The sequence below is a fragment of the Macrobrachium nipponense genome, chromosome 5 (genome assembly GCF_015104395.2).
Source record: "Macrobrachium nipponense isolate FS-2020 chromosome 5, ASM1510439v2, whole genome shotgun sequence".
Classification (NCBI taxonomy): domain Eukaryota; kingdom Metazoa; phylum Arthropoda; class Malacostraca; order Decapoda; family Palaemonidae; genus Macrobrachium; species Macrobrachium nipponense.
The window spans coordinates 120,516,715-120,539,536 of record NC_061107.1 but is presented as its reverse complement, the minus strand read 5'-3'; positions in this window follow the sequence as shown (position 1 = coordinate 120,539,536).

The following is a 22,822-nucleotide window of genomic DNA, read 5'->3' as shown; positions in this document are numbered from 1 at the left end:
GAAGGACGCCGAGAATGTCAAATGAGAAACAGACAAAAGGACTCACTTCCTTAATTACTTCTACAAGACAAGCAAATAAGGCAAAAGAAGAGTTCCTTGGGCTTTCTCCTTTACATCTTTGTGTAAAAGGTGGAAAAAGGTAAAAATTAGATCTATCATTGACCATCAAGTAAATTTAATTTGGTAACATTATATAGATACAGAAAATTAAGAGCGTAGAGAACAGGGATGGGTAATAATTTTCGCTTATATTTTATCATAGTAAGCAAGAATGTAGGATTTATTCAATATATCTTTACTTATGTGTATAAACACACAAGGGCATGGGTGTCAAACCCATGGCCTGCGAGGTGCCAAGAGATTTTTCGACTCGAGCTTATATAACTGTTAGAACTGAGGAAAATTTAACTAAAGTTACTAAACTGTTAAAATGAGATATAATAAGTTTTACCTTTCATTCACATGACAACAATTTATTAATTAATTTCATATTATAATTGCCAGCAGTTAGGCTCTTTTATTGCAAATCTTAATAAATGAGTCATAAGGAATAAGTAATTATCAAATCTTTGATGGCCCACGAGACCGTAACCAAGTGCATAATTGGCCCTTGAAAGAAAAACATTGAGGAAAGAAAAGGCACAACCGGCCGTAGTTTACTGACTACAAATTCTTAACTTTGATTAGATATTATACTGTGAGGAAGTGCTGCCTTGAGGTACGGCAACAATTGCAGCAAATGTTTACATCAACAATAAACATTTATGATCATCATAATGCACAGTATTTATTAGAAACATTGTCATAATAATGACAATATTTTGATAAAAAAGTATCACAGTAATGTATTATAATTACATGCAATATCAGGAGCTTTATAATGTCATTATATAATAAAATCTTACTCGTTTCAAACAGCAAATCTCTGGTCAGAACAAAATTAATTTCAGTGTTGTCAGTCATCCATGTGAGTGGATGTACAGGAGTTTGCCGACGCTGTACATATAATTTTCCGATTTTGCTATGGGAGAGGGGGCGATTTTCGTCAGCATCTGATTATATATATATATATATATATATATATATATATATATATATATATATATATATATATATATATATATATATACATAGGTAGGCATCCAAGCATTTTCACCTTTTACTAAGACAATGTCTTAGAGAAGACGAAAGCGCTTGGATTTCTGCCTATCATTTTCCTGTGGTATTGGCTTATTTAATGAAATCACGTGTATTTACTGTGATTTTTAAATACTATATATATGTGTGTATATATATATATTATATATATATATATATATATATATATATATACTATATATATATATTATATATATATATATATATATACATGGCAATAGACAGATAGATATTGTAGGCTTAATTTATTTTCTGTTTTAATTACACGTGAAAAAAATAATATTCACGTCTTCTAAATCAGTTTGATAAGGTTATTCTGAAATGACTGCGGTAAAAGCGCAGAAGAATCCCGCCCGTGAGGCCTATTTCACCGGGTGGCGTCTGTACGAAATAAGTTCAAATGCATATTTCAGGAAAAATGTATCCTAACTTAAACTTCGCATAACCTAAGCTATCCTAGCGTGACATCTTAAATAACTGAACGTCATGTGCGCATCTACTTTGTCGAATTACCAAGACCTGCTTGTTCTGATTGCAGAAGGGAAAAATGAGATATTAATCCCTAAAGGTTATGTGCTATATAAAAGAGGGATATATTAACAATATGTTTAGATGCCGTTGTAATGTGATGTGCTGTGACATTTCTTAGAATGTAGGGAGTCATCATTCAACTTCCCATGCAGACACAGTAATGCTGATGTATTCTTTTGAGTGGCGTGATGTCAAAATTGCTGTCTGTGCAGATCAGTGCCTGTCCTGTCAGCTATGGGTCCTGAATACAGGCAGTATCTGGGGCGTGAACAATGTGTGTGAGTTTGTACGTGTGCGAGCTTTTCCCCTACATATGAGAGTTTAAGGTAACCAAGGTGAGAGATCCTTACAGAGGCGGCAGAAGCCAAGATGGCTTCTGCAAAAGTACTTTTTGAGAGGAGTGTTGTGAATACTGTGTTGAATGGGTAAGCATACTTATTTTTGGCCGAAAGTGTGGCTTGTCTGCATTTGAATATTTATTTCAAAGATGTTCTATTTCATATGATCTTTTGATTTTAATTTTTGCTTATTGAGGTGTTCTGTCCTCTAACAGGCGATGCTGAGAAAGGGGAAGTGATCTGAGAAAGGGGAACTGATCTGAGAAAGGGAGCTGGTTCTGAGACAAGGTGAACTGACTTAATTGACATGGGAACTTGAATAATGTGTCATAGTGTTAATATGGAGACTGTTGTGACTTCCAGTTTCATGACTAAGATAATGTTGATTATTAAAAGAGGAATATGGAGTGGGTTATTTGAGTTCAATGTATCATTTAATCATTCTGTTAAGAACCTGAGTAATTTAATTTACACTTTGCTTTTAAATAAATGTTATTTTTGTAAGTTCATGTGTCTGATTTAATGGCCTTAGGTAATGGAGAGGGGGGGGGAGTGTGATGTGGGGAGAGAAAGAAAGAGAGAGAGAGAGAGAGAGAGAGAGATTTAGACGAGACGAGGAGAGAGATGGATGGGAGAGAGAGAGAGAACGAGAGAGAGAGAGAGAGGAATTAGAGAAGAGAGGAAGTTGTTGGAATGGAGAGAAAAAGAGAGAGATGGATGGAGAGAGAGAGAGAGGGGGGGGGGGGGGGGGGATGTTGCCAGTGTTTTAGACACACGATCCATTGCTACCTTTTAAAATAGAAGAACCAAGATTAGATTCTAATCTTGGTTAGATATGTACAAACAAGTCTGACTCTTTACAACTATTATCCCCAGAATGAAAGACCTTTATTTTTGCAAGGAAGACTGCTTCTTTTATCTCCCAATTCTCTCTCTCTTTCTCTCCCTCTCTCTCTCTTTGCACGTTCATGCAAGTGTGAACTTGGCGATATATGCGAGTGCAATTAGAGATAGAGGAATTAATTACCAAACAAGTCAAGTCGGGTTTTACTCTTAAAGTCAAAATATGAAAATAATATGACAGATCACCACAAAACGTGTAATACATGACTCAAGCAACGTCTGAGACTCGACCAAAGAGACAGATTTCCCAACAACTGAATGAAACTCTTGCAGATCAGTCGCCATGAAAACTTCCGAGTTTAATTAAAACTTCGGCTCCGTTAAAAAGCGCCGGGTAAGCAGACCTTAAAGAAGCCGCGGGAAACCAAGGGTGCTCGGGTCTTAACTCTCTTCGGGCAATTTGGGAGGATGCGGCGTAGATAGTAAGAAAAGGGTCAGTAGTAGGGAGGACGGAGCCAAGGCAATTAGGGCGTTTCCCTCGCAATAGGGCAGACCGGGTCTTCCTTGTAACACTGGAGAATTTTATCGGGAATAAAATGAAACTCTGGAGCAGTTCCCTCCGTCGTATTGTTGCGGGTCACTTGCAAATGGTAAGAGGGATGCAAAGCAATTCTCGTGATTTGCTGCTAAGCTGGGTTGTATTAATATGCCAAAGTTCTAGTAACATGGACTTTAAAGGAAGTAAGCAGAGCCTGTATGTCTCTATTTAGATGTAGCTTCGTACTGCATCTATACCTCTACAGTGACCATCTTATTTCAGTCACTATCGTGTTCTTAATCTGTAGATATATTATTGCTTTTCGCACTGCGTGGTGTCTTTAGTCTTACAGAATCAACACGCATATTCTTCATTAGTATTATGCCCCATACCATCATTTTATAAATACTCTCTTGTGATACCGACGCTGCATATTTCTGCTTTTTTCTCTCGAACTTAAGATGTCCCAACGTCGCATATGTAAAGGATATTAAAATACTTTGTCAAGAATCATTACAAAGAAGCTTAAGGTCATCTTAAATAAACAAACCAAGCAGAGAAAAATTCCAAATTCACTTTTGAGTGTCTTGTTCACTACGTTTCCTCTTCAACCGCACAAAGTATCGGTAAACTGAGGAAATCTTTCAAGATTTCTGGAGACTTGTCTCCCCTGAGGAAATTTTTTTATTCTTTTTTTTCCAGATTATGAATATTGCTCCTCTGTTTGGGCTTCAGGAGCGAAGTCGTCTCTTAAATTATTGGTCAGAAATTTGAGTTCTTTTAGATTAAGTATTCATATTTCCATATTAATCAATACCACAGTCGTTTCACCGAGCGGGCATGCTGTGCAAGATATGTTATAAGATTATCATCCCTTGCTTTCAGATCTTCCCAAATGTGCAATGACCACCCACCACAGTACTAGATATGCATGAAATTCTAACACTGGGATGTTCTTCAGTGAGATTCAATATCACATATTTTCTAGACGTCTTCTCATATCATGACCACATCGTGGAAAGATCTTCCTAATCCCGTTGTTGAAACGTTTTAACTTCAATAGTTCAAACTTTGTGAACTTGTTTTTTCTTGGCAGGTTAACTTCTTCGTTTATTATTTGTTAGTTTTATTCATTTTCCGTATTTATTTGTCGTATTTGCTGTTATTTATGTAATTTGTTTTCTCTGTTGAATTTCTTTCATAGCTTATACATTAACTCTCAGTTCCCTGTGTATTCTGGGCTGCTTTCCCGATTGGGGCACTTAAGCTTATATAAAATTTTGCTAGTGATGTTAAAATGCTGTCGGTGAGAAACCAGTGACCTGGAACCGAGATGGCTGGACGGAGGAGGAGAGGGGAGCGGTGAAACTGATGGGGATAATATATATACACCAGGGCCATATTCATGTATCTGTGATATATATTTCCGTTTCATATTATTGTTTTATGTATGGATAATCTTCTTCATTCAGTTTCGCAGAGATGTTTTTTTTTATTTGGCTTTCTTGTTTTTAATTTTTATTTTTTTTATTTTAACTATTAGGTCGTAAATTAAGTTATTCCTTCTAAAGGGTACCTCAAGTTGTCTGCTTTTCCAAATACCGACACAGGAAAATAAACACAATAGAATCAGTAAGTTAACTCGTGCAATCTAGTCAGAAAGAAAAATTACATTCATTACAACAAATACGCAATCAAAAGAATAAGACAAACACCACAAATGTTCATATGTCATCCGAACGACATCTCTTCCAAGATTCAAAATGGAGCAAATTCGCAAATTCCAAAACACGACACATCGAAAGTTACATCAGGAAAAGGCTCCCATTGATTTTCGATAAGAGACCGATAATTTTCCTTCACATGACAAGCCAGGAACCAAAAGACTTCAGAAGAATACCGGATACTTGCGACTTTAAGAGCATAAAGGTAAATTGTTTTAATATTCAACAAAAGTATCAGTAAGATTTGGAAGATATTCATTATATACTGTTTAATTCTTTTGGTAGATAAAAGTGGTTGTTTTGTTATCTGGTGAGAGTCATATATGGTTTAGCCTCTGTTGCATTATTCATTTGTAACATGAGTTTGTGAGTAGTGATTGAATGAAGAACGGACTATGTATAACCGTGGTTTTGGCAGGTTTATCTTTTGAGAATTATTCTCACCCTAAAACTTTACCAGTTTCATGAAATTGAATAACTCAAAAAATATAAATCACAACTACTTCTACGAAATGTATAGTTGGTAGAAAGAAGAGCAAATAGCGCTCAGCCCTGATTCCAAAGCTGAAAAGATTAATCAATTTATATACCCAAGCAGTATTCAGTACTGATAGCGTTGTATGTCACTTGGATGACATTCCTCTAGCATTTAGAGCAAATCCGTAAATTTCCCGGGACAAAACGTGGAGACTTACACAATAGAAACGTTACTATTGTTTTTTAATAAAAGACCAGAAACATTCTTCCTTACATCAAGCAAATGATCACAAAATGGTCCAGGATACTCTTCTCTTGAAATATCTTATACGAGTTATATTTTTCTTAAAAAGATGTAGACATGCCTTTATATACTGTAAATATTCTGGTAAGCTTCGGAATAAAGTCCATAATGAATGATCTTTTTCGTTGAGTAATTGCTTTTGGGGAGAACTTGAGCTCATTAAATCATTTTAATGAGACTTCGGAACGTAGATCTTCTTTCAGTAATGATATCAACTGTTCTGGGTATCACGAATGACGTCACCTTCAAAATCACAGAGGAAAACGTCACGGTTCTTTAGTAAACAACATCTCCAATGGCGATATCCACAAAGAGAAATATTCAGGCCTTTATGGCTATCTTGATCACGCTCTCGGCATTAAAATCAGCTCTTGCGACGTTATTAAAGTTTATTAGAAACCTCGTCACTGATGAATTATACAGTGTCATTTTCGTTAAAAATAGATCGTTTTACATTCCTGGGATCTCCAGTAAAAATTAGTTTAAAGAAATGGTAAAATGCCTGCATGAGCAATATACATGAAATCGGCCAGATATTAAATCATGGAAACTCATGCGCAATGGTAAAAAAAAAAAAATAAACTAAAAAATTTAAGAAATGAAAAAGTATTCTTTGCTATCTTTCCGTACAGAAACCAATTAAATCTAAGGTATGGGCAGACGCGTTCTTCATTTGACATTGTATTTTATTTCGAGAGAAAGAAATTGTAAGGCACATATAGAGAAGAGAATGACAATTGCCAGCAGTAAATTTCGACTTCACGATTACGAAACGGGAAAAAAACGAATGGCAAGTTTATTTAAGATAGGATCTAAATCGTTAATCGTTATATATTATTATTTATTATTTATTAGTTTACAAAATTCATAATATTAGCATCAAATATGGTATTAACCAGTGGATTAAAAGTATCAAGGTATTTGCTAATTATTTGAAGCAGAACTACCAGAGCTAAGAATTTCTTGCAGTAACTAAATTTATTTTTTAACAATAATGGTCACAGTGAAATATCACACTACAATGTCAGTGGGGAATTTTACTAATAGACATATTAAATGTCCATTGCTTTCAAAGATTATGAGAAATTATATTATACGAATACGTCCGATGAAGCTTCAATCTTTTCGCTTTGTATGAGCATTGAAATATAGTATTACCTTTGGAACTTTCTGGCATTTGTAAATTCGTGGAAACGTCACCACTTCTTCGCAATCAGAAGCTTTTAAAGCAGCTATTTCCGTATTACGAAATAAAGAGTGGAGAAGTCTCGGGTATTGCGTAAACATATGAAATAAATGGTAAAATTTCAGAAATTTTCGCATTATTTATATTAATGAGAAGTAAATAAAAATATGCTTATAGTAGCATGAATCTTCAAATGGAGAAACAAATCCAGTTATGTAAATGTACATATATTTAAATTTAAAACTTTAAGGATAGCTTTAGGGAATCTGTTTGGTTGAATAGGGTAACCGAACAGTTCCCGAAAGCTGTCCTTACAGTTTTGAATTTAAATATATGTACATTTACATAAATGTGGATTTGTTTATCCAGTGAGAGGTAATTTTTATATTTGGAAACCATAAATTAGATACATTCAGTATGATGGTTAAACTAGATTAAGAGGATGCGATGAAAATTAATACATTTTGGTGATATGCTCGAGATAATAAGAGATAAAATTAAATACCAAAAGAATATTAAGAAATAGAATTAGATATCTGAATTAGAGAAAGAAGTAAGTGTTTATGATAAACAGAATGATTTATAACGATTCGGCTCATGCATAATGGTAATAAAGAATATAGAAGAATATCCTCCGCTCTAATGATTACAAGAAACTTTACTGCATGAACAGTGATATATCTCTCACAGATTAGTGAATTTTGAATTCCTCTCCTTAAATACTGGAATTTCGGCGCTCTTTCATTCTGAACGCCAAGGCTTTTACCAGTAATAATCTTCCTTGTCTTCTGAAAGAGGCCCGGAAATAAAGAAAATGCCATAAACCAATGTTAGAATTGAAGTGAAAGAAAAAAAAAAGAGAATGAAAAAGGGAGCTGCGAGACTATGATGAAAAAAGGTAAGATAAAAAGAGAAGACAAAATCCTCACCTCCACTGGTAAATGGGTTGCACTTGTTCAAAGAACGTGCGGAAAGAGAAAGGAATTATTATTATCTCTGATCTGTCTTTGCTCTTCGGATGAGACGAGGCGGTCTTTCCTCGGGAACATTTGCTAATGGGTTTTTGCCCTCCGTCCCTGGATAAAATGGTAAAAGTGAGGCAAGAGCATTCATCGTTTCGACTGCATATTCTCAGTGCTTAGTTCGTGACAGGGGATCTTTCTTACCATAAGAGCTCATAGGGGCATGAATGCATACAAGGATTCATAAACGAAACATATAATCGTGTTCTGTTTCGTTTGCTTGTTGTTAAGTTAATACAGTTATGTCTGTGACAAGATATTATTTCATCAACTAAAATGCATGCTTGAAAGTTCAGAATATTTTTATTATATCTTGCTAATCCTCAAGTTTGTAGGATTAGACCTACAGGATTTTTGTTCTTCTTTAGAGCAAGGAGATCAAATCATTAGTTAAGATAATATTCGCATGTTAAACTATCTTCATGCAAGAGGAATATAGATTCATGCATACCTTATCACGAATATAAACCTTTACTGAAAAGAATATTAAAAAGTATTTGATGTTAACCAGTATTAGATAAACACGGTACTTTTTATTCCACCTAATGCCGGAAATCGAGTTGCAAGCTGTGGACTTACACATCTTTTTATATGATGATTTTAGCAACTAACATAATCGAGTTTTTGAAGCGATTTCTCGTAAACATCATATCTTTTAGATATATTGAGGAAATGAAGTTTCCTCGCCGATGTGACCTTGAAAGGGCAAGATGGAGATTATGCTCTTCAGAAAATATACAGACTTCATGAAAGGAAATACTTGAAATGTCTGTCCTCTTCGATGGAGACACATCTGGCAATTCCTAGACAAGAGTCAAGCATCAAAGACTAAGATGATGATGATAATGATGATCTTGAATGATCCTTTTTGACACCATCGGCAGTGGCTCTAATAAGGAAGGAAAGAAATGTGAGACCCTCTTATCGCACGCTCTTCAAACCTTTCAAGGAAGATATTCGGGTCGTGAGTACGACGAGTACGTTCAGCGGCTCATATTCTTCACTCGAGCTACGACTCAAGAATGGCAGAATAGTGCGTATGATCTTTTGTAAGATGTCTTCTTCGAAATTTAGTAAATGGGCCACGGGAAATTTTCTTATCGTTGGGTACTCAAGGATATTAGCGAGTTTTTATATAATATACAAAATATATTATATGAGTTTTCTTATAACACTCTGGTTCAATAAAAACCATGAACTCGTAAGATAAAATAAATGATGACAGTTCATTAACGAACCTGACAACATGACGACAGAACTCGTACGACAGAAAAAAAATCATAGTAAATGGTAAATATGCACACAATATTAAATAGACATGGCTTATAGTATATGATGTTAGTATGCATGATAAACCATATACCTCACATTGTAACCAAAGCATATATAATGGATACAAATAAATGCAGCAGAAATTATTACAGTCTTCAATAAATAAAAGTGAATGTATTCTGCTGTCACTTTGGAAATGTAAAATAAATCACCAGGCCTTGATATGAACATTATTTTAGCACACTGTTGCTTGCAATCTCTGTTCTTCCTTCAGTCCCAAGGAAATATTACTACGTGTAGCAACTGGTCAGCACGTGCAGTAAACAAAATGGAATGCATGTCGACTATAAAGGCCCCTGGCCAGCGAAGTCAGAATGAAGTTCACCTCGGTGCCATCAGGAACTTCAACCACCTTAGCGTCAGTGAGAGCTTTAACGATCAGTTTGGAAACACATCCAGCTCAGACAAGTGCTGCCAATAATGCAAATACGCTAGCGATTAAAGTTGTATAGTCAAGTTTGACTTTACCGGCCTCCATCAAATAATGACATGTAGAGCACCACACTGTCGGATCGCTACGTTTCAAGTAATAGGTAGTACCACAAATGGCAACCGTTCCATAACGGTGATAACTAGTAGACGCTGTGTTACAGCCATCCCTCAGTAGGCCAAGCACAGAAGATGGAATGTTGTCCCTAGGACATGACATAGGGAACCCCTCACGTTCGTAGATCACAGTGGATGAATTACCAAGCCTGTAACTATATATATCTCCTCAAAATCACGAAAACCGACCACGCATCGATCCACGTTCCAGGCGAAAGTCCCATTTTGAACTAATTGCAATAGACGCGAGCGAACATTAGTCTTCAAAAACAAATGAGTCTATTGGGCATACGTTATAGTTCAAGGACATCGCGCAATTTAAATTGTCTGTCTTCGTCATATACGACTGTATAGACTAATGGTTCTCAACCATGTGGGAATCCTCCCTTGGGGGGCGAATTTCAGAATTTCGAGGGAGGGATGGGGGGGGGCGGGGGCGGAGGTGGAACTGGAGCGCGGGTGCGGGTGCAGGGGTGGAGGCGGGGGCGGGGGCAGCGGGGAGGGGTGTGGGTGGGGGGAGGAAATTGTGACCAATTATTGGAAGGCTAAAATTGGGTCTAGGTATAGGACATTAGGCAATGTGCATGTGTCCGCACTACTAACAGGTCACGCTGGTCATTCTCTCCGCTAGTTCGTGTCTTTTTAATAGTATTTTGTTGCATATTATTATACATGAACTTTTTGAAGCAGACAATTTTGGAAAGGAGGCGGGGGGGATGACATTCTGACATATTGTGAAAGGGTGCATTGGCCAATAAAGGTTGAAAACCACAGGAGAGACGTTGTCAGACCTAGATAACAAAACTAATGCTCAATAATTAGATATCTAAGGAACCGTTGAAGCACCAAACCTAATTGGAAAAGGTTGCAACACATACGACTCAAAAGGATGAGAAGGAGGAAAAAGGAATCGAGACCAAATTCTTATCATTTTCGACCTTAACAGGATTGAAAAGACCACAGAGTAGTCTAGTTCAGACAGAACTCATTTGCAGGTTGCCCGGAGAAGATACGCTATTACTTGGCTGTTAAAGTAACTGTGATTTCCCACAAGGTACTGAGGTTACTTTACATATTACGTAGAATTAATTTTCGTATCTATAGACACTGCCTTTTATCATACGAGTTTCTTACATTTTGATTTGATTATACCATCATTATTTTTCAGACGTCTTGAAGAAGGAAGAATATTTTCACAACTATTCGTCGAGTTAAAGGAGAATATAGTGGCCGAAGGATTTTTCCATTGATATGAGGATTTTGTTGTTTAATTTCATTCGGAAATGCCAAATAAATATTAGGTATTCGTTTCACATATTTGATCTGATAAAAACGCCATAGGCAATTATCTTCCGACTAACTGAGTACGTTAATTAACATGGGTTAGTTTCTCCATCGATTTACATAAAAGTTTCCCCTATGCCTATTGTGCATTTCGACCTCGTGCAAGTAATGTATCATTTTAAGTAATATTGTTTTAAGGTAAACGTATCATTTCAAATAAGTGTTGTTTGAGCACTAATTATTTTCGTGGATAGAAATGATTTATTCTGAACATTGCAGCGGGGAGAAATAAAATTGATATAAGTTTGTCTCTGGTCCAAATATCAAATTATCTACAAGAGAATCAAACTATTTGCCTATAATGCTATGCTATAATTGGACTTTCAGTCTTAGAAAGCTGAATATCTGAAAGGGCTGGGGAACAATTTTCTAAATATTATTGACATTAATGCAGTGTTTTACAACACGCCAGCGGCAGTATACAACCTTCCTAATTAATGAAAATAAGTAATATACAACTTTGGTCATATATCGCTTGGTCACACTATAATGTTATAATGTATAATAAATATTGCTCTAGGGATGTAGAATTTTCTTTTTTTCTACTATGAGCAAAGATATGATAGAAATAATTATAGGCTTTTTATTTGTTAAGGGCAATTGAGCTTATGATTTATTGCTTAAAAGATGAATTGCTTACGCTGCACGTTATTGCACAATGCTATCCTGCAAAACGACCTTTATACTGAATGTCCTTGGTATTACAGTTATCATAAAGCAATTGTCAACAAAGGTAACATTTCAATGTAAAACATTTATAGAGAGCGTGATGAGGATATGGTTGCAATTTATTAAAACAACTATAAACACACATTACCCACACTATTTTTCACACATAATCGTTACCGTATTACACGCACACACACTCACACACGCACACACACACACACACATATATATATATATATATATATATATATATATATATATATATATATATATATATAGAATATAGTATATATATAGATATATAGATATAATTATATATATATATATATATCTATATATATATATATATATATATTATATATTATATATTATATATATATATATATCTATAGTATCTATAAATATATATATATATATATTATATTATATATATATATAATATATATATATATAATATATAGTTGTTTGATAAATTACAAACCATATCCTCATCACGCTCTCTATAAATTTTGTTTTACATTGAAATGTTACCTTTGTTGACAATTGCTTTATGATAACTGTAATACCAAGGACATTCAGTATAAAGGTCGTTTTGCAGGATAGCATTGTGCAATAATGTGCAGCGTAAGCAATTTCATCTTTTAAGCAATAAATCATAAGCTCAATTGCCCTTAACAAATAAAAAGCCTATAATTATTTCTATCATATCTTAGCTCATAGTAGAAAAAAAGAAAATTCTACATCCCTAGAGCAACTTTATTATACATTATAGTGTGACCAAGCGATATATGACCAAAGTTGTATATTACTTATTTTCATTAATTAGGAAGGTTGTATACTGCCGCTGGCGTGTTGTAAAACACTGCATTAATGTCAATAATATTTAGAAAATTGTTCCCCAGCCCTTTCAGATATTCAGCTTTCTAAGACTGAAAGTCCAATTATAGCATAGCATTATAGGCAAATAGTTTGATTCTCTTGTAGATAATTTGATATTTGGACCAGAGACAAACTTATATCAATTTTATTTCTCCCCGCTGCAATGTTCAGAATAAATCATTTCTATCCACGAAAATAATTAGTGCTTAAACAACACTTATTTGAAATGATACGTTTACCTTAAAACAATATTACTTAAAATGATACATTACTTGCACGAGGTCGAAATGCACAATAGGCATTGGGGGAAATTTTATGTAAATCGATGGAGAAACTAACCCATGTTAATTAACGTACTCAGTTAGTCGGAAGATAATTGCCTATGGCGTTTTTATCAGATCAAATATGTGAAACGAATACCTAATATTTATTTGGCATTTCCGAATGAAATTAAACAACAAAATCCTTATATCAATGGAAAAATCCTTCGGCCACTATATTCTCCTTTAACTCGACGAATAGTTGTGAAAATATTCTTCCTTCTTCAAGACGTCTGAAAAATAATGATGGTATAATCAAATCAAAATGTAAGAAACTCGTATGATAAAAGGCAGTGTCTATAGATACGAAAATAAATTCTACATAATAAGTAAAGTAACCTCAGTACCTTGTGGGAAATCACAGTTACTTTAACAGCAAAGTAATAGAGTATCTTCTCCGGGCAACCTGCAAATGAGTTCTGTCTGAACTAGACTACTCTGTGGTCTTTTCAATCCTGTTAAGGTCGAAAATGATAAGAATTTGGTCTCGATTCCTTTTTCATCCTTCTCATCCATTTGAGTCGTATGTGTTGCAAACTTTTCCTATTAGGTTTGGTGCTTCAAAGTTCCTTAGATATCTAATTATTGAGCATTAGTTTTGTTATCTAGGACTGACAACGTCTCTCCTGTGGTTTTCAACCTTTATTGGTCAATGCACCCTTTCACCATAAGGCAGAATGTCATCCCCCCCGCCTCCTTTCCAAAACTGTCTGCTTCAAAAAGTTCATGTATAATAATATGCAACAAAATATTATTACAAAGACACGAGATAGCGGAGAGAATGACCAGCGTGACCTGTTAGTAGCGCGGACACACGCACACTGCCTAATGTCCTATACCTAGACCCAATTTTAGCCTTCCAATTATTGGTCACAATTTCCTCCCCCCCCCCCCCCCCCCACCCCCCCCCCCCCCCCCCCCCCCTCCCACCCCAACGCCCCCCCCTGCCCCCGGCCCCGCCCCCTTCCACGCCCCGCCCCGCACCAGAAACCCACACCCGCCCCAGCTCCACCTCCACCCCCGCCCCGTCCCCCGAACTTCTGAAATTACCCCCCCCAAGGGAGGATTCCCACCTGGTTGAGAACCATTAGTCTCTACAGTCGTATATGACTAAGACAAAGACAATTTAAATTGCGCGATGTCCTTGAACTATAACGTATGCCCAATAGACTCATTTGTTTTCGAAGACATTACTGTTCACTCGCTTCTATTGCAATTAGTTCAAAATGGGACTTTCGCCTGGAACGTGGATCGATGCGTGGCCGGTTTTCGTGATTTTGAGGACATATAAATAGTTACAGGCTTGGTAATTCATCCACTGTGATCTACGAACGTGAGGGGTTCCATATGTCCTGTCCTAGGGATAACATTCCATCTTCTGTGCTTGGCCTACTGAGGGATGGCTGTAACACAGCGTCTACTAGTTATCACCGTCATGGAACGGGTGCCATTTGTGGTACTACCCATTACTTGAAACGTAGCGATCCGACAGTGTGGTACTCCACATGTCATTATTTGATGGAGGCCGGTAAAGTCAAACTTGATTATACAATTTTAATCGCTGGCGTATTTTCATTATTGGCAGCACTTGTCTGAGCTTGATGTGTTTCCAAACCGCACGTTAAGGCTCTCACTGACGCTAAGGTGGTTGAAGTTCCTGATGGCACCGAGGTGAACTTCGTTCTGACTTCGCTGGCCAGGGACCTTCAGTATTAGTCGACCTGTATTCCATTTTGTTTACTGCACGTGCTGACCAGTTGCTACACGTAGTAATATTTCCTTGGGACTGAAGGAAGAACAGAGATTGCAAGCAACAGTGTGCTAAAATAATGTTCATATCAAGGCCTGGTGATTTATTTTATATTTCTAATGAGACAGCAGAATACATTCACTTTTATTTATTAAAGACTGTAATAATTTCTGCTGCATTTATTTGTATCCATTATATATGCTTTGGTTACAATGTGAAGTATATGGTTTATCATGCATACTAACATCATATACTATAAGGCATGTGTATTTAATATTGTGTGAATATTTACCATTTACGATTATTTTTTTTTTCTGTCGTACGAGCTCTGTCGTCATGTTGTCAGGTTCGTTAATGATCTGTCATCATTTATTTTATCTTACGATTTCATGGTTTTTACTGAACCAGAGTGTTATAAGAAAACTCATACAAATATATTTTGTATATTATATAAAAACTCGCCAATATCCTTGAGTACCCAACGATAAGAAAATTTCCCGTGGCCCATTTACTAAATTTCGAAGAAGACATCTTACAAAAGATCATACGCACTATTCTGCCATTCTTGAGTCGTAGCTCGAGTGAAGAATATGAGCCGCTGAACGTACTCGTCGTACTCACGACCCGAATATCCTCCTTGAACGGTTTGAAGAGCGTGCGATAAGAGGGTCTCACATTTCTTTCCTTCCTTATTAGAGCCACTGCCGATGCTGTCAAAAAGGATCATTCAATATCATCATCGTCATCATCATCATCATAGTCTTTGATGCTTGACTCTTGTCTAGGAATTGCCAGATGTGTCTCCATCCAAGAGGACAGACATTTCAAGTATTTCCTTTCATGAAGTTTGTATATTTTCTGAAGAGCATAATCTCCATCTTGCCCATTCGAGATCACATCGGCGAGGAAACTTCATTTCCTCATTATATCTCAAAGATAAGATGCTTACGAGAAATCGCTTCAAAAACTCGATTATGTTAGTTGCTAAAATCAATATATAAAAAGAAGATGTGTAAGTTCACAGCTTGCAACTCGATTTCCGGCATTAGGTGGAATAAAAAGTACCGTGTTTATCCAATATTGGTTACCATCAATTACTTTGAATATTCTTTTCAATAAAGATTTATATTCGGGATAAGGTATGCATGAATCTATATTTCTCTTGCATGAAGTTAGTTTAACATGCGAATATTATCTTAACTAATGCTTTGATCTCCCTGCTCTAAAGAAGAAAAAAAAAATCCTGTAGGTCTAATCCTACAAACTTGAGGATTAGCAAGATATAATAAGAATATTCTGAACTTTCAAGCATGCATTTTAGTTGATGAAATAAAATCTTATCACAAACATAACTGTATTAACTTAACAACAAGCAAACGAAACAGAACACGATTATATGTTTCGTTTATGAATCCTTGTATGCATTCATGCCCCTACGAGCTCTTATAATAAGAAAGATCCCCTGTCACGAACTCAGCACTGAGAATCTGCAGTCGAAACGATGCATGTTCTTGCCTCACTTTTTCCATTTTATCCAGGAACGGAGGTCAAAAATCCATTAGCAAATGTTCCCGAGGAAAGACCGCCTCGTCTCATCCGAAGAGCAAAGACAGATCAGAGATAATAATAATTCCTTTCTCTTTCCGCACGTTCTTTGAACAAGTGCAACCCATATACAAGTGGAGGTGAGGGTTTTGTCTTTTCTTTCTATCTTACTTTTTTTCATCATAGTCTCGCGGCTACCTTTTTCATTCTGTGTTTTTTTTCTTTCTCTTCCATTCTAACATTGTTTTATGGCATTTTCTTTATTTCCGGGGCTCTTTCAGAGTACAAGGAAGATTATTACTGGTAAAGGCCTTGGCATTCAGAATGAAAGAGCGCCGAAATTCCAGTATTTAAGGAGAGGAATTCAAAATTCACTAATCTTTGAGAGATATATCACTGTTCATGCAGTAAAGTTTCATGTAATCATTAGAGCGGAGGATATTCGTCTATATTATTTATTACCATTATGCAAGAGCCGAATCGTTATAAATCTTTCTGTTTATCATAAACACTTACTTCTTTCTCTAATTTAGATATCTAATTCTATTTCTTGATATTCTTTTGATATTTAATTTGATCTCTTCATATCTCGAACATATCACCAGAATGTATTCATTTTCATCGCATCCTCGTAATCTAGTTTAGCCATCATACTGAATGTATCTAATTTATGGCTTCCAAATATAAAAGTTACTTCTCACTGGATAAACAAATCCACATTTATGTAAATGTACATATATATAAATTCAAAACTTTAAGGACAGCTTTCGGAAATCTGTTCGGTTACCCTATTCAACCAAAGAGATTCCCTAAAGCTATCCTTAAAGTTTTAAATTTAAATATATGTACATTTACATAACTGGATTTGTTTCTCCATTTGAAGATTCATGCTACTATAACCATTTTTTAATTTACTTCTCATTAATATAAATAGTGCGAAAATTTCTGGAATTTTACCATTTATTTCATATGTTTATGCGATACCCGAGACTTCTCCACTCTTTATTTCGTAATACGGAAATAGCTGCTTTAAAAGCTTTTGATTGCGAAGTAGTGGTGACGTTTCCACGAATTTATAAATGCCAGAAAGTTCCAATGGTAATACTATATTTTAATGCTCATACAAAGCGAAAAGATTGAAGCTTCATCGGACGTATTCATATAATATAATTTCTCATAATCCTTGAAAGCAATGGACATAAAATATGTCTATTAGTAATATTCCCCACTGACATTGTAGTGTGATATTTCACAGTGACCATTATTGTTAAAAAATAAATATAGTTACTGCAAGAAATTCTTAGCTCTGGTAGTTCTGCTTCAAATAATTAGCAAATACCTTGATACTTTTAATCCACTGGTTAATACCATATTTGATGCTAATATTATGAATTTTGTAAACTAATAAATAATAAATAATAATAGATAAAGATTAACGACTTAGATCCTATCTTAAATAATCTTGCCATTCGTTTTTTTCCCGTTTCGTAATTGTGCAGTCGAAATTTACTGTTGGCAATTGTCATTCTCTTCTCTATATGTGCCTTACAATTTATTTCTCTCGGAATAAAATACAATGTCAAATGAAGAACGCGTCTGCCCATAACTTGGATTTAATTGGTATCTGTACGGAAAGATAGCAAAAGAATACTTTTTCATTTCTTAAATTTTTTTTTGTTTATTTTTTCTTTTTACTGTTGCGCATGAGTTTCCATGATTTAATATCTGGCCGAGTTAATGTATATTGCTCATGCAGGCATTTTACCATTTCTTTAAACTATTTAATTTTTACTGGAGATCCCAGGAATGTAAAACGATCTATTTTTAACGAAAATGACTGTATAATTCAACAGTGACGAGGTTTGTAATAAATTTTAATAATGTCGCAAGAGCTGATTTTAATGCCGAGAGCGGGATCAAGATAGCCATAAAGGCCTGAATATTTCTCTATGTGGATATCGCCATTGGGGATGTTCACCAAAGAACCGTGACGTTTTCCTCTGTGATTTTGAAGGTGACGTCATTCGTGATAACCAGAACAATTGATATCATTACTGAAAGAAGCTCTACTTCGCCAGAAGTCTCATTAAAATGTTTTAATGAGCTCAGGTTCTCCCCAAAAGCAATTACTCTACGAAAAGTTCATTCATTATGGACTTTATTCCGAGGCTTAGCAGAATATTTACAGTATATAAAGGCAAGTCTACATCTTTTTAAGAAAAATATAACTCGATAAGATATTTCAAGAGAAGAGTATCCTGGATCATTTTGTGAACATTGGCTTGATGTAAGGAAGAACATTTCTGGTCTTTTATTGAAAACCAATAGTAACGTTTCTATTGTGTAAGTCTCCACGATTTCTCCCGGGAAATTTAGGGATTTGCTCTGGTCTAAATGCTAGAGGAATGTCATCGAAGTCCCATACAACGCTATCAGTACTGAATACTGCTTGGGTATATAAATTGATTAATCTTTTCAGCTTTGGAATCAAGGCTGAGCGCTATTTGCTCTTCTTTCTACCAACTATACATTTCGTAGAAGTAGTTGTGATTTATATTTTTTGAGTTATTCAATTTCATGAAACTGGTAAAGTTTTAGGGTGAGAATAATTCTCAAAAGATAAACCTGCCAAAACCACGGTTATACATAGTCCGTTCTTCATTCAATCATTACTCACAAACTCATGTTACAAATGAATAATGCAACAGAGGCTAAACCATATATGACTCTCACCAGATAACAAAACAACCACTTTTATCTACCAAAAGAATTAAACAGTATATAATGAATATCTTCCAAATCTTACTGATACTTTTGTTGAATATTAAAACAATTTACCTTTATGCTCTTAAAGTCGCAAGTATCCGGTATTCTTCTGAAGCCTTTTGATCCCTGGCTTGTCATGTGAAGGAAAATTATCGGTCTCTTATCGAAAATCAATGGGAGCCTTTTCCTGATGTAACTTTCGATGTGTCGTGTTTTGGAATTTGCGAATTTGCTCCATTTTGAATCTTGGAAGAGATGTCGTTCGGATGACATATGAACATTTGTGGTGTTTGTCTTATTCTTTTGATTGCGTATTTGTTGTAATGAATGTAATTTTTCTTTCTGACTAGATTGCACGAGTTAACTTACTGATTCTATTGTGTTTATTTTCCTGTGTCGGTATTTGGAAAAGCAGACAACTTGAGGTACCCTTTAGAAGGAATAACTTAATTTACGACCTAATAGTTAAAATAAAAAAATAAAAAATGATAAAAACAAGAAAGCCAAATAAAAAAACTTCTCTGCGAAACCGAATAAAGATTATCCATACATAAAACAATAAAATGAAACGGAAATATATATCACAGATACATGAATATGGCCTGGTGTATATATATTATCCCCATCAGTTTCACCGCTCCCCTCTCCTCCCCCGTCCAGCCATCTCGGTTCCAGGTCACTGGTTTCTCACCGACAGCATTTGAACATCACTAGCAAAATTTTATATAAGCTTAAGTGCCCCAATCGGGAAAGCTGCCCAGAATAAACAGGGAACTGAGAGTTAATGTATAAGCTATGAAAGAAATTCAACAGAGAAAACAAATTACATAAATAACAGCAAATACGACAAATAAATACGGAAAATGAATAAAACTAACAAATAATAAACGAAGACGTTAACCTGCCAAAAAAAAAACAAGTTCACAAAGTTTGAACTCCTGAAGTTAAAACGATTCAACAAAGGGATTGGGAAGATCATTCCACAATTTGGTCATGATATGAGAAGACGTCTAGAAAATATGTGATATTGAATCTCACTGAAGAACATCCCAGTGTTAGAATTTCATGCATATCTAGTACTGTGGTGGATGGTCAATGCACATTTGGGAAGATCTGAAAGCAAGGGATGATAATCGTATATCTTGCACAGCATGCCGGCTCGGTGAAACGACTGTGCTATTGATTAATATGGAAATATATACTTAATCTGAAAGAACTCAAATTTCTGACCATTAATTTAAGAGACGACTTCGCTCCTGAAGCCCAAACAGAGAAGCAATATTCAAAATCTGGAAAAAAAAAAGAATAAACAAAATTTCCTCAGGGGAGACAAGTCATCCAGAAATCTTGAAAGATTTCCTCCAGTTTACCGATACTTGTGCGGTTGAAGAAGAGTCGTAGTGAACAAGACACTCAAAAGTTAATTTGGAATTTTTCTCTGCTTGGTTTTTGTTTATTAAAGATGACTTTAAGCTTCTTTGTTATGATTTTTGACAAAGTATTTTTAATATCCTTTGCATATACGACGTTGGGACATCTTAAGTTCGAGAGAAAAGAGCAGAAATATGCAGCGTTGGTATCACAAGAGGGTATTTTATAAAATTGATGGTATTAGGCATAATGCCAAATGAAGAATATGCGTGTTGATTCTGTAGACTAAAGATACCACGCAGGGCAAAAAGCAATAATATATCTACTGATTATGTGACTGGTTGATATTAGATTAAGAACACGAAAGTGACTGAAATAAGATGGTCACTGTAGAGGTATAGATGCAGTACGAAGCAACATCTAAATAGAGACATACAGGCTCTGATTACTTCCTTTAAAGTCCATGTTACTAGAACTTTGGCCTGTTAATACAACCTCAGCTTCAGCACAAATCAAGAAATTGCTTTGCATCCCTCTTACCATTTGCAAGTGACCCGCAGCAATACGACGGAGGGAACTGCTCCAGAGTTTCATTTTATTCCCGATAAAGTTCTCCAGTGTTACAAGGAAGACCCGGTCTGCCCTATTTCGAGGGAAACGCCCTAATTGCCTTGGCTCCGTCCTCCCTACTACTGACCCTTTTCTTACTATCTACGCCGCATCCTCCCAAATTGCCCGAAGAGAGTTAAGACCCGAGCACCCTTGGTTCCCCGCGGCTTCTTTAAGGTCTGCTTACCCGGCGCTTTTTAACGGAGCCGAAGTTTTAATTAAACTCGGAAGTTTTCATGGCGACTGATCTGCAAGACTTTCATTCAGTTGTTGGGAAATCTGTCTCTTTGGTCGAGTTTCAGATGTTGCTTGAGTCATGTATTACACGTTTTGTGGTGATCTGTCATATTATTTTCATATTTTGACTTTAAGAGTAAAACCCGCTTAGACTTGTTTTGGTAAAGTAAGTAATTCCTCTATCTCTAATCGCACTCGCATATATCGCCAAGCTCACACTTGGAGAGTGGGGGATGTGATGTGGAGAGAGACGAGAGAGAGAGAGAGGAGAGAGAAGAGAGATAAAAGAAGCAGTCTTCTTTGAAAAGTAAAGGTCTTTCATTTAGGGGATAATAGTTATAAAGAGTCAGACTTGTTTGTGCATATTTAACCAAGATTAGTATCTAATCTTGGTTTTTCTATTTTAAAAGGTAACAATGGATCGTGTGTCTAAAACACTGGCAACATCTCCCCCCCCCCCCCCCCCCTCCCCCCCCCCCCCCCCTCGCCCCCCCCCCCCTCTCTCTCTCTCCCCCCCTCTCTCTCTCTCTCTCTCTCTCTCTCTCTCTCTATCCATCTCTCCCCTCTCTCTCTCTCTCTCCCACATCACACCCCTCACTCTCCATTACCTAAGGCCATTAAATTAGGCACGTGAACTTACAAAAATAACATTTATTTAAAAGCAAAGTGTGAATCAAATTACTCAGGTTCTTAACAGAATGATTAAATGAAAGATTGAACTCAAATAACCCACTCCATATTCCTCATTCAATAATCAATATTATCTTAGTCATGAAACTGTAAGTCACAATAGTCTCCATATTAATTAACACCATGACACATTATCTAAGTTCCCATGTCAATTAAGTCAGTTCCCCTTGTCTCAGAACCAGTTCCCCTTTCTCAGATCAGTTCCCCTTTCTCAGAATCGCCTGTTAGAAGACAGGAGAACACCCCAATAAGCAAATGATTAAAATCAAAAGATCATATGAAATAGAACATCTTTGAAATAAATATTCAAATACAGACAAGCCACACTTTTGGCCAAAAATAAGTATGCTACCCATTCAACACAGTATTCACAACACTTCTCTCAAAAAGTACTTTTGCAGAAGCCATCTTGGCTTCTGCCGCCTCTGTAAGGATCTCTCACCTTAGTTACCTTACACTCTCATATGTAGGGGAAAAGCTCGCACACATGTACGAAGTCACACACATTGTTCACGCCCCAGATACTACCTGTATCCAGTTTCAGAATTCACCTCTGCATCAAGCACCCATAGCGACAGTACAAACACTGATCTGCACAGACAGCAATTTTGACATCACGCCACTCAAAAGAATATATCAGCAT